Here is a 13,700-nt window from a genome sequence, read left to right as displayed (position 1 = left end):
GTTTCAACTACGAGGCAAATTTGGACAAACCTCATTCAATTGCCTGTCTCGTGAGACTTTAATCTCGTTAGTCTAGGTAGAATTATTTTTACTGTTTCCACTGTGCAAGTAAAAATTATTGTACACGCAGCATTCTTACAATTCAGCAATAATCTACTGTGAATAGAGAATTAGTAACACAACGCTATGCAATGAACATACATTGTGTCCTTATTTGGATAATTTGAACATCCATTGTACGTCCATATTACGTACCTAGTCTGCTAGTCATCCAATGGACATCCAGTGGATTATACATTTGGCACAAGAATGGAGTATTACTGGACATCCATAAGTCACATCTAGTGGCTGTACAAGGTACCATCCGTAATGCACCATTTAGGGTTACGAATTATAGATATGAACGACCATTGTACGTTCAACAAACAAACGCTAACGTACCCTGGGACCAAATATGGATCAAAAAAATTATACACTATAGATTTAAAAGGAACATCTATTATTAAATACGTATACAAAAAGAAACAATACATAATGTAAAGAAAATACATATAGTGTAGTATATACAAAAGTCTTTTCTTTCTTTTGCCCTTCTTTGTATCATGACACAAAAATCGCATGAAAAATCTCATCGTCGAAACAGTGCTAAACGGTTTTGTTAATTCGAATTTAAAATTCTCGCCCATCGCCCGTGATAGTATTACACGCATGTTACAACGCTCCTTACTCAGAAAGTTTACGTTTGCGACACGAGTAAGCTTGCGAGCGAGTGGAGCAAGTGATTCCGTGCGAATAAGGGTTTTTTGTGTTTTACATATGGCGTTAATACGGTTATTATTCCTGATTTCCAATGGCTCCGGACTTCGATAGTTGGATGGATTGCGAAATCTGTGAATTGTATTGTAATAGATTATTTAAATTTAATTCAAAATTGCAGTATGCAAACTTATGTGTTACGAAAAATGAAATTGTTGAGTACCGGTATCGAATTTGTTTTTGATATTAAACGTTAACGTTTGAAATAGAAAATTAATTTATAGGAGACATTAATTAGTCGTTATTTAAGAAAGAAATAATGTATATCAATATTTAATTTGATAATGTGATATAAATTTCAAATCTTAAGATTTTGAGTTAAGATTTATATTGAAACATAATGTTGCTAAAATACCTCGTAAAATACCTACCATTCAAGAATTACAATAAAAATTTTAAAATAGTTCATCACAAAGCATTTGAAAATATCCAGTATTGATAATTGGAACCATTGAATTACAAATATCGACAATAGACAACACTGTACAAATACTTTCCCTTCATGTAATTGAATGCATCCACGCAAAATATTCATACTCGTAGTTACATGGTGCATTCAAAATAAAAGAAAAACAAGTAAAAAGGTTTTCGTCCTAAGGCGAGTAACTTCGGCGCATTTGCCATAAATTGATCAATACTTCCCCAAATGCCATACCTATGTGCGCTGTTTTTCATTACTAGAGGCATAGTTGGTTAAAATTTTAAAGAAATATCTTCATAAATAAGGAAGTTGACACTTACTGCGCAGTTGATATTGCGCGTCCTGCGCATGCATTTATTAATCTGATATTTACAATATGCAATACGTTTCCTTTTACTATAATAAGCATCTTTGGTTAAAATTTCAAAGAAATATCTCTATAAATAAGAAAGTTGGTATTGCGCAGTCTGCGCATGCACACATCTGATTTTTACTATATGCGATATATTTGCCTTTACTAGTATCTGATTAAAATTTAAACAAAATATATCAATAAATAAAAAAGTTAACTTTGCGCAGCCTGCGCATGCGCAGTTCAATCGTCAAGATTTTCCTTGACTCAGGTGCCAGGGCGATACGCTACCGAATGCAAAAAGAACGACTAAATATAAATATCTTGAAAACTGTAGGAGTAGTTAAGGCCTCGGACAGACGGACGGACGGAGAAAGTGGCTGCAATAGCCCACCCAACTTCGTTGGAAAATGCGCTAAAAACATATAGACCGGGAGATGGTGACACTTTTTGTGGTGTGATTTGCTACAAGTATGGCGACCATTCAAAGGTTTAATGAAGTACTCCTCGAAACGAAAATGGTACTAACTCTCTGGGAGTGGGGCCATAATTATTGCGTGACGATTTTTTAAACATGTCGGAAAATTTAATGATTTTGGACAATTTGCTACACAAAATTATTTGGAGTTTCTGGTAGCCGGTGACAAAGCAAATGACGGAAACGAAATGCCATACTTTTCGTCATTCACGAAAATCAACCTGCCATACCGCAGCGACGGGCCCCATAGCCGCCATACCGGCGCGAAGATGTCATTTTTGTTAATAATTTTGGGTGATTTGCTACATCCTATAAATTTTTCCACCAGTTATTTTTATAATCAGAAATAGAAATTTCGATACGCCATACCTGTGACATCAGCCAATTATGTATAATATTTTTTCAAAAAGGTAAGAATTTTCGGAAAATTTGGGCGATTTGCTACAGTATGGCACCAATTTTTCGTGACAGTTTGAGGTGTAATAAAAGTAAATATCGTGGCTACGCTTCGCGTCGCCACTCGTGCCACAAGATAGTCGTATTACAATAGGTCGCATTGTAACACTTGTCTTTCAATATACTATTTTAATATCTTTGAAAATAAATGAATGCCAGCGCATTTTCGAGAGTGGCATTTTTCAGATTTTTGACCATAACATCGTTGTTTGTAGAGCTACAAGAAACTCTGAAAGGGAAACTTAATCTACATAAAATTCTGCAATTTGCCCATTTAAGCGACTTTGTGTCTCTTACGGTTTACGAGATCCCCATACTAAGCTTCGGAAAAATTCTCACCCTCGTTAAGTCGTTTAATCATTTTAAAATTGATAAATGTTGGAGTTCTATCACGATGTGTAAATTTTGCTATACTATACTGCCATACTTGAAATAAAAAAGAACAAAAAATGCCAACTAAATAGTCACTAAATTGCTAATTTTCGTAGCTGAAATTCAAATCTGTAAATAAAACAAGTAACATCGCATTTTTCAGATAATAACAAAAATGTGACTGTTTTATATGGAATGTCCTGTATATCATATGACAGCTTATTACATTCTCTACAAAAGTTCTAATCAAGGTTTGTCAATTATTTTCTATTCGATCTAGTTATCCATGAAAATGATAAAAATACCTAAGAGCATTTAAAACTAAAAATAAGTGGAAATTAGGACTTATTATAAGTAGGTTGTTAACAAAACAAGAATAACAGGTGAAATAAGTAATATCATTGAATAAAAACACTTATTATTCGATGGTAATATAAAAATAACATAAGTATAATTGATAGATAAAGGTGTTCAAAATCATTTCCATTTTCTTCATTTTTCAGGGTTCGTAAAACGCATATTTTCTAAGAAAAAAACTTAAATAGCACTACGTAATAAACGGTTCGACACATACTAATAACCTCTCCAAAATACGTACTACAAAGAAATACTTGTGTTTTAAACTTAACAGTAAGTACTAACAAAAAACAACAAACTACTAGATATAACAAATTATTTAAGAATTATTGAATTTTTCGAAAAAATTTAACCTAAAATTGGTCGCCAATGGCCTTAGAACCCGACGCGACCTTAAAATTAAAAATTGAAAAAACGTTAGGTGTCGGAGACTGTATAACAAACAACGTCATTTTGTCCTTTTCATGGACAACTATAGATCGCAATGAAAATAATTAAAAAATCTTGATTATTTGAAGTAGTTTGGTTTTTAAATACAATGGGTCTTTATGCAATGCTTTTGCAATGAAAAAAATATAGTACTTATAGGCTTTAACCCTCCTGTAGTCCAGGAAACGAAGTCTAAAATAGTACAAAACCCAGCAATTTTTTTCAAAATCTAAACCCATAGTAGACATATGAATTCAGACCATCGTCATAGGTATGGTTATTATATTATAATGATAGGGTAAAGAGTCCGAGCAATTTGACGAGCTATACTTTTCACATTTAAACGCTTTGACTCTACCAACTGATCAAACTGATCCATTACTTAAAAAACTAAGTCAAATGTGAATTTAAATGTTTGCGAGTTGATGACATATAGATAGATTTCATAATTTATGTGTATACCTACTTAACTCGAGACTTAACTGTTCCACGAATTTGTGATAGGTAGGTGCATAGTTTGTATGCCCACAAGGTATCTACAATACAAGTATTTCAAGTTCATCCCACGCATGTTACGTTGATATATTTACAGTAGGTAACCATAAACTAGTTTCTAATTACACACACTACCTACATTTGTATTTATTATCATAATTTTAAAGCGATTGTAATGCATCTGTACCGTACCGCATCGTATACATTTCGGTTATTAACCTCATCTATCAATAGAATAGTTCTTTTCACACGCAATCCTACGAAAAAATTGTTATTGTGTATTACAATGGGATCCGTAGATACATTCATATGTGTGCGAATGATGCTGCTATTATATAGTTCACAGCTCATCATTTGCAGTTCGATCAATTTCTGATACATTATAGCGCAATAGAATGTTCATGGATGTTCTACTTGACAAATTTCAACAAATGATTCTGATGAGGGAAACCAAAATATTTTCGGTGTGCACATAGTACATTAAGAATATCGTAGCTTAGTAGTCTCATGGTGACGACATGAAAGGCAAACTTACTGCAGATTTTGCAAATTATACGACAATAAACTATAGGAACATATATTAACGATTATGAATACGTCGTAAATAGAGGTAATTTTACGAAGGAACGGGTAGTAAAAGATTGGTTACCGAACTGGGTAATTGCAGAGCAAGCGGTTCGAATCCGATGTAAGAGGTAAACATTTTTTATTACATTGTGGTAGGTCACGTATCATGACTTATTTCCACCTACTCGAAGATAAAGATTAAATAGACTATTCGCGCTGTAAAGCTCCGTTACGTCGGTCAACAATAATGAAATTGATTTCTGGTATCAAATGTCCTACACAAATCATTTTAAGTGGTTACCTAAATGAAATCGACCAAATGACAATGTTGTAATACGCTTGTCCTTGAGCAACAGGTATGCTGTGGGTATAAAGAATCTCGCCAGTAAACAACGTGAGTCAATGTGGGTGGGTGGATATATTTCCGATTTCCTCTCAAATATTTTTGAACTTATAGCCTTCATAACTTTTCAAGCAACATTCCTAACAATCTTGGGACAGTGAATTGAATATTGTCTTGTTTTCATTTTGGAACTGCTTAATAGTTTTATACGCCAGACTTTTTTGAAGTTGTTTTTTGCCATTTGGATGAAAAAGTTATTCGTGCAAAAGAACTTCAAGGGTTGTATAGAGGTGAATGTGGATTAGGTTGGTATATAGAACGTAGCTGGATAGTATTTAAAGTTTTTAAGTACTTTTTAGTATTTATCGAAGTATTTTACTTTTATTGTATATTTGTATTTGAAAGTGCACATACTTATTTATTTAGTATTTAGCATTTAAATACTTTTGTAGTTCTTAAATATTTTCGGGGTATATTGGTGGAGTATCGGAAAGTATGTAGTTTTCAAAATATTTAAATACGTTCAATACTTTACAAAGTATTCAGTTAAATACTTCTTCAAAGTTTTTAAATTGTATTGAATATTTGCTTATGTTGTTTAGAAAAGTATTTTACCCAGGTCTGATATCTACATATATAGGAAGGAAGGCTGATTGTCGCACACCGGTGACTCCTGTAGGTAACTGCACGTTCACTTGTCGACCGAGAGGGAGCGTAAGAATACTGCAGTGGCATATTTTTCAAACTCAACCAGTTTGAGACTTTGAGAGTCCTAACTCAACATATACCTACAGAAACACAATATACATGGTACGATTTCCTCTCATCTTGTGCTTTTATCTATTTTAGATCATAAATAAACACGTATATCGCCCCCCCCCCCCTCCACCTCCCAAACATTATCCGATTAAGATGATTAACGAACTTCTCCGACCTCTTTTCTTTAGCGGAATTGACACAATACAACTGAACTAATAGTATTGTAATCGCTATGACATCAATCGCTTTGAGGCGAAGCGGTCTAGAAATGGTTTGGTTTATTATTTTCGATTATTTATTACGTCAATATCGCGAGTAGGAGACTAGGAGATAGTTATTAGAATGCGGAAATTTACGGTCAACATCGGTGGCATAATTGATCTATGTATTTAGAAGCATTGTAAATAGGCACCACAATTGTTTAACCACCAGTTTATATGACCAGCCAGGGTGGTAAGCATCCTTCGCCTAAATTGTCTTTTCTTGGGTTGTGAAGTTAATATCACTAACTATTTCCAAACCACACCATTTCCCCAAGGGGAACCACAAGATTTCACATTATCGGCGTCTCCAATTGCCAACTTCGAGATTTAATTATTTTTATTCGATCATAGAATCGCAATATTTAATTTTTAGATGTTTAAACAGTGATATTTGTAAAATTCTGGGTGAAAGATAATATGGCCGACTAATTAATAATTATTAAATTGATTTAAAAAATACTATTTTTCAAATATCTTTTAATCAGGTTCTAATTTCCAAACGTAAACAGTTTTGATCAGCACACAAAACTGAAAATTTGCACAGTTGACCTAATATCTTCAACAAAAACATGCATCCCATTAGATTTAAGGCACCCTGTATTTAAAATAAACGGCTTTAATATTTAAGCAGTCCATCACATCTTGCGATCAAGAGTTGGGAGAATTAATAAGGCGAAATACACTATAAGTCATAAAATTATCCGCTATGAATACGATACTTTACGGATACCGGGTGTTCCAAAATGAATGTCGGGGTTTCAAGATTTCGCAATATTTTTATTTGTCACTCGCAATTCATTCATTACACGGCCCATATCCAGTCGATTTCTTTGTTGGCCCGTGTGTGTGTCTGATGTAATTGACGCAATAACTTTCAAGGGTCTGAACTGAACCGAGGTGTTAACGATTAATGCACGTTGAACTGTAAGTACAACAGAATTCACTCCTGTAAAGTGTAATATACAAAAAGGTTTTTGTTCAGCAGCGCCCTCTAACAGAAGATATGGGAAACACTATCTGCGAATGCGCATACAGCCAAACTGACTTCAAAACTTTTTGAGTTGCTTTCTTCCGTTTGGTTTATATAGTTGTGAGTGTTATAATTTTGATCTAAGTTGAGATGATTTATGATTATCAACAAAAAAAAACATGCGAACAGAAAAGGTAAGTAAAAGTAAGCAATATTTTGTAGTGGGGGGGGGGGCACTGGCGGTTTAATTGCCCCCCCTCCCCCCCTTCTGGAAGACCAGACATTGCATTACGTTAATTAGAAAGTAATAAGAATATTGCAAGAAGAGAATTGTTACACTTACCTCTATCTACCTATACTCTGAAATTTTATTTAGACTTCAAATAAAAATGTTTACCAAAAAAAATTGGATTCCACTAAAATAATCGTACTTACAGATATAGTGGTATGTCAATAAAACAAATTTACTAGGAAAATCAGTTTCTTCGAATACTTTTATCGTTACTTGGTAAATATATTATCTTTTTCTGTGGACATGTTTTTCTAACGATCTTGATTGATTTGTGTTTTATCTCTACTTTCAGCTGTGGGTAATCAGCTTTAGCTAAACGAAAAGATAATGGGAAACGTGAAACAAGTAGCAAATTAGATTTAAAATTTCGATTTACAGCCATAAATATGCATATTAGATCACTAACACCTTGAAAAAAGCTCACGCGTTTGGTTTAAATCTGCATAACATTTTGAAGCAGTAAAACCACAGTCGAGAGTGCACCGCACTTATTTAACCTTTTTGTCCTTTTTCGTTAGAAGGCCCTTGTTTTGTCACATAATATACAGAGCGTTGTAGATTAAACGTCGGCAACTGAAACTTACAAATACGTCATTTTTAGTATAAAAAATGGCGTTATCTAAAATATTATCGTTGATGAAATACGTGCAGGAAGTGGTTAAATTAGGCAACTATCAGCTTATGGCACATTGTCACAATTTCCAAAACTTCTCATGGGGCCGGGTTCTCAAATGGTACGAGACAGGTCGAATTTTAAAAGACTCTCTTGCAACTTTTTAAACAATTTTTTTGGGTGTTGATAAGGTGAGCTTTGTGTAATGTTTGCCTTCGAGTTAAGTACTATCAATTGAGATAAGCTGTAAACACATTTACAGTGCAATGACTGTAGATAAGGACGCTGTTTGCAAGAAACTGACATATTGCAGGGTTACTTTCAATTTTTCGCATGGCTGAATAATCGGGTGGCTCTTTTGCTATAAAATTGTACTCTGAATTGACAAATGCATTATGGCGCGTTACGTTAGAGATATCAATCTTTTTGTTTGAGAACGGTCTTTAATCATTATATGATTTTTTTATTACGTTAAATATAGGTGGTTGTTACACTGATAAGATAAAAAGACCTAACATTTTTGGACACCAAAACATTTATATTTGCCTTTTTTTTAAAGAAAACATCCTTAATCACCTAGAAGTTGTTATTCTCTTACAAATCTATTTCAACCTTTTAGCTACGCGTAATCGTTTTGCCAACAGTCATGTTTCGCTTGAAAATTAAATTATAAAATAACTTCACCGCATTGTACCATTGTTTCAATTACACGGCAAAACAAAATTTTGAAGTTCTTTTATGTTGTTCGTCTGATATTTTCTGCCGGTATTTTATATTAGACAAAAGCGATACTGTTATAAGATTTATTCGCGCGGAATATTCGTTTATCTTTATTTAAATCTCAAAGTTTAGTTTCTGACTTTATTTGTAAAATATGCAAGGTTTATAAACTGAAATCCGGTAGAGCTTAGTGACTAAAAAGATTAAATTTGTACGGGCATTTTATAAAATGAACCCATTCAAAGTGATAAAATGTACATACAATACTAATATCTTATCTTTATTCGTGTGCATATATACGTAACTTGTACATCCGAGGCCCGAAATAGATGTGTATTATACCAAACGAGGCCCGGTTTTCACATGCGAGGCCCGTTTCCGGGCCTCGCAGTGTAAGTGCGTGTATATCAGCTTATTTTCCATCCCTTTGCCCCCCTACACCCCTATACGGATTTTGTCAGGGGACTCGCATGTGCCATTTATATCACCACTTATACGGATTTTAGTTAATTGAAATAAGAAGTAGGGGTCGCTGCAGTAGTTCTGTATAAGATTCTGTATAACAGTGCGAGGCCTCCGTACATACATTACATTTACAAAATTCTTGCTGGTTCCGAGGCCCGTATACGTGGCAACAGCGCTATTCTATTATAAGAATGAAAAACCGCAGTATGAAGCAATTTTTGATTCTAATAATTAATCCTTTCAATAAGTTACGAATTTTAAACAAGTTGAATTTTTTATTAATGGGGTTTGGGCATTTGAATGTATTTGAAGAATATTGGCCCTAAATTTGTGAACTGAATTTTGAAAAATGTTTGATACAGTAAAACAGCGGTTTCTAATTTATTTGGAAACAATTTAAACGCTATATCAGAATCAATAAAGATTTTGTGGAGCCTGCGTTGATTAACATTCATATTTGACTATTTATAAAACACTCTTCAAATTCATTCGCGTACTGAACGATAAAAATTGAAGTGGATGCATGGAACTGCCATTGTGTTTTTAAATAATTACGAGTCACAATTATAACAATGAAATGGCATGAAACACAAATTGGTAAATACAAACAAATACGTATTACATTACAAGATAGTCATCGAGTTGTGCACTTTGACGATATTTTAGGCATATTCTCACATGAAAGAAAGAGAAGGTCTGAAAGACTATATGTGGTCCTTCTAAGATTAGCTACCCTATTAGCCGCCCACTTAAAAATAAAGGACAAAAGAAAAATAAAAAAAAATAAAAAAGTAAGAACATCAACATATGGCTTAATTTTTCAACGACCGTCAAGCCTGTTTATAATTTTGTGTTGCTGTTTCTCTGTCCGTGTGCACGATATCTTTCTTTATAAACAAAAAAATAGTACACATGTCCTTAAAAGTATAAGAAAGGTAGCTATTGTTGTTAAGCTACGTAGATTATCAGGGCACAAAGTTATAACCCGAAAACATCTCAAAATTCCGATTAAAAAAAGATTCATTTTTTAAGTCTTGTTGCAAAGAAAATATGAATGCACGGTTTTCTGTGTAAGTAAATATTCCTTAAACCTCAAGAAACTATGCAGATGAATAAAAAATAAAATTTGAGCATTTGCAACTTTTGTATTTGCACAATCCATTTTAGCGCATTTTTTAAGAATTAAAAAAAAATGTGCTTCTTATTGCGTTTTTTGTCTATCCGTTCGAACCCACTCGCAAATCTTAACAAAACATGATGGGGGCGATTTTATGCTAAAAAGGTCGCATCCATTGCCTTACCAGACTACGAGTTGGGTTCCAAAGGTCACCATGTTTAATAAACTTCATTATAAAATTGTGTTCAACCAAATTAGTTGCGTATGTTGACCAATAAAAACATTGCCTGCATGACGTTGTTTTTATTATCCCACCTGTACCATTGCACTGGGAGGAGAACAAAAGTACATTGTTGTACTATTTATTACGTGTAAACCTTATTATTTGGTCCATTGATTACATAATTTTAGGCTAAACAGGACGCATCAATTGCTTTAAAATATGGTACCCAAAACCACCATGTTCAAAAAACATTTTTTTGCAAATTTCATTAGAGAATTGTGTGCAACCTATTAAATTGCGTATGTTGACCAATAAAATGCATTGCCAGCATAACACTGTTTTATCATCTACACCACCTGTTAGTACCTTTACTCTGGAAGGAGAACAAAATTGCTTTGGTGAACCATTTATTTTGCGAAAACCTTAACAAAGATGATCGGTCCATTAATTACATAATTTTAGGCTAAACAGGTCCTATCAATTGCTTTAGCTAAATATGGTACCCAAAGCCACCATGTTCAAAAAACAATTTTTTGTGAATCTCACTAAAGAATTGTGTGCAACCTATTAAGTTGCGTATGTTAACCATAAAATGCATTACCTGCGTAACATTGCCTTGTCATCATACCCCACCTGTACCAATGCACTGGAAGGAGAACAAAAGTGCTTTGGTAAACCATTTATTTCGCGAAAACCTTATCAAAAATGATCGTGCTATGTATTAATTAATTTTAGGCCAAACAGGCCGCATCAATTGCTTTACCAAAATATGGTACCCAAGGCCACCACGTTCAAAAAACATTTTTTTACTAATTTCACTAAAGAATTGTGTGCAACCTATTAAGTTGCGTATGTTGGCCAATAAAATGCATTTCCTGCATGACATTGCCTTATCGCCTACTCTACCGGTACTCTGGACTGGGTGGAAAACAAAAGTGCTTTGGCAAACCATTTATTTCGCGCAAACTTTAACAAAAATGATTGGGCTATTTATTGATTAATTTTAGGCCAAACAGGCCGCATCAATTGCTTTACCAAAATATGGTACCAAAGCCACCACGTTCAAAAAACATTTTTTTACAAATTTCACTAAAGAATTGTGTGCAACCTATTAAGTTGCGTATGTTGGCCAATAAAATGCATTTCCTGCATGACATTGCCTTATCACCTACTCTACCGGTACTCTGGACTGGGAGGAAAACAAAAGCTTTGGCAAACCATTTATTTTGCGCAAACTTTAACAAAAATGATTGGGCTATTTATTGATTAATTTTAGGCCAAACAGGCCGCATCAATTGCTTTACCAAAATATGGTATCCAAAGCCCCCACGTTCAAAAAACATTTTTTTACAAATTTCACTAAAGAATTGTGTGCAACCTATTAAGTTGCGTATGTTGGCCAATAAAATGCATTTCCTGCATGACATTGCCTACTCTACCGGTACTCTGGATTGGGAGGAAAACAAGTGCTTTGGCAAACCATTTATTTTGCGCAAACTTTAACAAAAATGATTGGGCTATTTATTGATTAATTTTAGGCCAAACAGGCCGCATCAATTGCTTTACCAAAATATGGTACCCAAAGCCCCCACGTTCAAAAAACATTTTTTTACAAATTTCACTAAAGAATTGTGTGCAACCTATTAAGTTGCGTATGTTGGCCAATAAAATGCATTTCCTGCATGACATTGCCTTATCACCTACTCTACCGGTACTCTGGACTGGGAGGAAAACAAGTGCTTTGGCAAACCATTTATTTTGGGCAAACTTTAACAAAAACGATTGGGCTATTTATTGATTAATTTTAGGCCAAACAGGCCGCATCAATTGCTTTACCAAAATATGGTACCCAAAGCCACCACGTTCAAAAAACATTTTTTTACAAATTTCACTAAAGAATTGTGTGCAACCAATAGGTTTGCGTATGTTGGCCAATAAAATGCATTTCCTGCATGACATTGCCTTATCACCTACTCTACCGGTACTCTGGACTGGGAGGAAAACAAAAGTGCTTTGGCAAAGCATTTATTTGCGCAAACTTTAACAAAAATGATTGGGCTATTTATTGATTAATTTTAGGCCAAACAGGCCGCATCAATTGCTTTACCAAAATATGGTACCCAAAGCCCCCACGTTCAAAAAACATTTTTTTACAAATTTCACTAAAGAATTGTGTGCAACCTATTAAGTTGCGTACGTTGGCCAATAAAATGCATTTCCTGCATGACATTGCCTTATCGCCTACTCTACCGGTACTCTGGACTGGGTGGAAAACAAAAGTGCTTTGGCAAACCATTTATTTGCGCAAACTTTAACAAAAATGATTGGGCTATTTATTGATTAATTTTAGGCCAAACACGCCGCATCAATTGCTTTACCAAAATATGGTACCCAAGGCCACCACGTTCAAAAAACATTTTTTTACTAATTTCACTAAAGAATTGTGTGCAACCTATTAAGTTGCGTATGTTGGCCAATAAAATGCATTTCCTGCATGACATTGCCTTATCACCTACTCTACCGGTACTCTGGACTGGGAGGAAAACAAAAGTGCTTTGGCAAAGCATTTATTTGCGCAAACTTTAACAAAAATGATTGGGCTATTTATTGATTAATTTTAGGCCAAACAGGCCGCATCAATTGCTTTACCAAAATATGGTATCCAAAGCCCCCACGTTCAAAAAACATTTTTTTACTAATTTCACTAAAGAATTGTGTGCAACCTATTAAGTTGCGTATGTTGGCCAATAAAATGCATTTTCTGCATGACATTGCCTTATCGCCTACTCTACCGGTACTCTGGACTGGGTGGAAAACAAAAGTGCTTTGGCAAACCATTTATTTTGCGCAAACTTTAACAAAAACGATTGGGCTATTTATTGATTAATTTTAGGCCAAACAGGCCGCATCAATTGCTTTACCAAAATATGGTACACAAAGCCCCCACGTTCAAAAAACATTTTTTTACAAATTTCACTAAAGAATTGTGTGCAACCTATTAAGTTGCGTATGTTGGCCAATAAAATGCATTTCCTGCATGACATTGCCTACTCTACCGGTACTCTGGATTGGGAGGAAAACAAGTGCTTTGGCAAACCATTTATTTTGCGCAAACTTTAACAAAAATGATTGGGCTATTTATTGATTAATTTTAGGCCAAACAGGCCGCATCAATTGCTTTACCAAAATATG

Source organism: Photinus pyralis, unplaced genomic scaffold (assembly GCF_008802855.1).
Source record: "Photinus pyralis isolate 1611_PpyrPB1 unplaced genomic scaffold, Ppyr1.3 Ppyr1.4_LG5, whole genome shotgun sequence".
Classification (NCBI taxonomy): domain Eukaryota; kingdom Metazoa; phylum Arthropoda; class Insecta; order Coleoptera; family Lampyridae; genus Photinus; species Photinus pyralis.
The sequence above is the reverse complement of the archived record's forward strand: the minus strand, read 5'-3'. Positions refer to the sequence as shown.